General features: G+C 34.9%; 1 protein-coding gene across 3 annotated transcripts in view; it reads right to left on the bottom strand.

Moving 5' to 3' along the window:
• LOC102583217 (disease resistance protein At4g27190-like) overlaps positions 1-2,659 on the bottom strand; it is a 14,022-nt gene extending 11,363 nt beyond the window's left edge. For all 3 annotated transcript variants that reach the window (XR_001473988.1, XM_015310721.1, XM_015310722.1), the window contains exon 1: positions 2,571-2,659. The gene's annotated coding sequence lies outside the window, so the exon portion shown is untranslated. The remainder of the gene's footprint in view (positions 1-2,570) is intronic.
• Between the last annotated feature and the right edge of the window lie 1,651 nt (positions 2,660-4,310).

Raw genomic sequence — 4,310 nt, 5'->3', positions numbered from 1 at the left:
TAGAGTGCACCACCCAATGTCTTTGTCTTCATTGGACCGCATAAATCAGAGTGCACCAATTCAAGCAACTCTGTCTTTCTTGAAAGATCTGGCCTAATCCGGGATTTAATAGGGCTGGGCTAAAAAAAGGAAAATTGGAAAACATTTTCCGGAAAATGTTTTCCTTTAGACCAAACACACCTGAAGTCTTTTCTTAAATAATGAATCACTGTATAATTTATAGGGAGACCTAAGCTACACACAAATATAAATAGTTATGTGGTCGATATCTTTTCTTTATGGGCATCCTATCAAATAGGATCACATATTTTTGAATATGTCGTTATATTATACATGTATTCGCTTTTCCATTTTATTTTAACTTTTTATGTTTTTACATGTGTCCGAATAGAGAACGGGCACGACTCCCCTTCTCCCCTTCTCCCCATTCTACCCTCCTAGTTCTAAGTTTCGGGGTTGAGTCGGATAGGACAAGATCCAATTAAATTCCCATAAAATACATTCCTTGCCAAATGGGGAAAAAGTATTGAATGTGAGGAAAATATTCCATCATGAACTGTTAAACATCATGACAGTACAGTTCAATATTCTGTAGAACTCTGTTGCTCGGACTTTTTAAAATTGTTGTCACACTCTTATTGTTGGATTCCAAAAATGCACTATTTTTGGGCATCTAATAGTGTGGGATAGGACAAGATTCAATTAAATTCTCAGCAATACATTCCTTGCCAAATGGGGAAAAAGTATTGAATGTGAGGAAAATATTCCATCATGAACTGTTAAACATCATGACAGTACAATTCAATATGTTGTAGAACTCTATGTTGCTCGGACTTTTTAAAATTGTTGTCACACCCTTATTGTTGGATTCCAAAAATGCACTATTTTTGGGCATCTAATAGTGTGGCCTAATGATCGATGATGTGGTTGAGAGTCCTGGAAAGGAAATGAACTCAAACTCGAAAACATCACACTGTAGTGGGAAATAAGTCTGTAACATAAAATTGTAATCAACACACTGCAGCAGAAGAATACTCCCTTTCGGGTCTAAGGAGTGGAGCAAGAAGGGACGTCGCGGTAGGATGCTTCCTCTTTAACGTCCGCCACCATCCTCTGCTTCCTTTTATCTGTTTGAGAGAGTCAGCTAGTTGCTGCCTTATTTCCAAAAAGAAGGGAAGTATTTCCAGATCTGGACAATCTACGACTTCTATAGTCGTCAAGGAATCACAAATCATTGGACCTCTGCATACCACGCCATACATTTTCCTTTTTCTATCTTCCTCTCGAGCTTTAAGGAACCCCATCTTTTGCTAATACACCAGGCCTTCTCAGGTATGACGAGAGCAGGTCTCTCCACAAAAACACTGCATCATGCTAACTACTGCACCAACGATTTTCATGACAAGTATGTCTGCAAAGCAACAGAAGGAAAAGATAAAGAAAAACAAAAGCAACAATGAGAGGCTCATCAAAGCTGATATCTAAGTAAATGATATTGAATCCAATTCAAGCCTAAGAGCTAAATTATGAGGTGAAGAATGTTCAAGACCAAGAGACTACAACTCATATCCCAGATATTGTCGGACTCTAACACGCCTCCACCCCTTCTGGGAAGGCTGATACACGAGATTGGGAAATTACACAGTTGGTTAAACTAGTCAGGAATGGATACATCAGTTAGTTACAATTCTGTTCATTCTGTTAGGATCAGTTAGCTAGTCAATTCATTCTCACTTTCTATCTTCTTATAAAGCAACAAATCTAGGCCCTGTATACTATAGGAGATGTGGTGATCAAAGGATCCAGAGCAAACATTTATTACCAACTCCTGGAAGTGATAATCAATAGATTCAGACTGTGTAACGAACCCGAATTCTCAACAGCAAATATTCAAATATTATGTAATGCTTGATAATCAAATTATCACAGCAACACTTAAACTATTGAATTACAACCGAAAAGTACTGAAATAACAACTACGATAGAGATGAGTATGAGGATGAGAAGCTTTGACTCTAGAAGAAGAAGAGAGGATAGACATTGTCTCTTCAATATGCATGAATTCTCCAAATCGCAGTGACAACCCTTTTATCTCTACTCAACCTGGATCCCGAGCAAATCTATTATTGGGATGTCTTATTCTTAGGCCTCTTCGTGGTTTAGCCCCAGGCCTAACAACTTGTCTAGCCTCTGGGCTATTTGTGTTCACAACAATACTCCCCTCCTCAATAAGAACCTTGTCCTCAAGGTTCAAGCAGAGCAATGGCAACAATAAAAGAATAACACTCTGGTAAAGTGAAGGCACTACTAAGGTCTAAGGCAACTGCACCATATATAATTGTCGAACTGATGATAAACAAAAAATTCTGACTCCGCCTTTGTCTATTCCGAGTATAGTTGGTAACAAAGAAAAAATATGGAGTAGGTATAATAAACATTCCTCACACTATCAATTGATATAGAATTACATTTCATCACAGAAATTTTGACAGATATTCATGTATACAAATAGACATCAAAATATTCACTAACTTACAATGAAAAAAGATAGACAGAATTTGAATACTAACCACTTTGATTTCTCTGGTGTTCTTGAGGGGGAGGCTCCTTATCTTCTTTTTCTATGAAAAAAGATAATTTTGCCCAGGCAATGGAAGTCAAGGCCAGCTACGAGTTGACTTGAAGTCAATCTTCATATATTGTATATATAAAGAGAAGCTTCACATTTCTAGGATTTAAATTCGAGACCTTCTGTGGAGTGACTACAACTTTTTATCCTTCAACTATTCATACTGTATGCGAAAATTAAAAATATTGTTTCAACTATATGTAACACTAATATAAAACATTACCAAATATCATAAGTTATTTCTTGGCTAATAAAGAGTGTACCATAATCCATATAATATCATTTCATCATGACATTAATTATAAAAATATATATAACTTTTTAAAAAGTGGGCTAGCCCGGCAAGCCTGCAGCCCACGTACTCGTGGGTTGGGCCGACCGTTTTCTGGCCCACACCAAAAATGGGCTAGCCCATATTGACAGCTCTAGATGAACATTAAAAAAAAAAAAAAAAAACCTTACACAATTTTGCAAGTTTCATATTAAAATTAAAATTCTCACTAACAAAATTCAAAATATAGCAAAATAAACCAGATCTATTCTTCGAATCACAAGCAAAATAAAATAAAATCATTCCAAATTAAGGAGATGAAGTTTTTCATGTGTGGGCAAAAGTTGAGCTCTACAAAAGGGACATGTTTTCTTCCTCATCAACCACTTCTTGATGAAAAAAAAAAAAAAAAAAACTTCCACAATTTTTGCAAGTTTCATATTAAAATTAGCATTTTCACTACGGAAATTTAAAATACGGCAAAATAAAAACTAACCTACTCTTCGAATCACAAGCAAAAATAGAATAAAATCACTCCAAATTAAGGGGATGAAGTTTTTTCATGTGTGGGCAAAAGTTGAGCTCTACAATAGGGACATGTTTTCTTCCTCATCAACCACTTCTTGATACATTCAACATGAAATTCATGGCCACATTGAAGTGTACCAATAGTATCTTCATCATTATATTCAATTAAGCAAATAGCACATGCTTCTTGTTCTTCAACAATAACAACATCATCACCATTTATATCCGTAGTTTATATTCAATTAAGCAAATAGCACATGCTTCTTGTTCCTCAACAATAACATCATCATCACCACTTATATCCATAGTTGGAACATGATAAGTTCTTGTTTTAGAATATTCAGACACGTCCACGTCAACATCCTCCTCATCGTCCTCATCATCATCATCATTGTCCGAAAATTCACTATAATTTTCTTCATCATCATCAACTTCATTAACAATCGGTTGGGCAGGTACTATAGCAGTTGTGTGAATAATTCGCATGGGCACTCGATACGTATCTACATTATTATTGATTGTTTCATCATCTGGTAATATTGTAGGAGGACCTTGTTGATCATAAGACATAATATTGTTACTAATTTCTTCGAGAACAAAATAATTTCTTGAAGAAAATGACATAATCTAAAAAAAAATTGAGAGTTTAATTTAATGAACTAGGGTTAATTAATATTTTCTTCTTCATATCCTAGGTTTCCTTTTCCCAATCAATTTCTATCTACACATGAAGTCTTTTTTAAAGTATAGTTCCATATTTTATATCAAATGACAATAATAATATTTTTTGAAAATTGACAAAAAAAAATTAATGAATTAATCAACACAAGTTTTAGATAGGGTGAAATAAGTTTGGCCTAAGTTTAGTATAAAGAATCACTA

The sequence above is a fragment of the Solanum tuberosum genome, unplaced genomic scaffold, assembly GCF_000226075.1.
Source record: "Solanum tuberosum cultivar DM 1-3 516 R44 unplaced genomic scaffold, SolTub_3.0 scf00140, whole genome shotgun sequence".
NCBI classification, from domain to species: domain Eukaryota; kingdom Viridiplantae; phylum Streptophyta; class Magnoliopsida; order Solanales; family Solanaceae; genus Solanum; species Solanum tuberosum.
The sequence above is the reverse complement of the archived record's forward strand: the minus strand, read 5'-3'. Positions and strand labels throughout refer to the sequence as shown.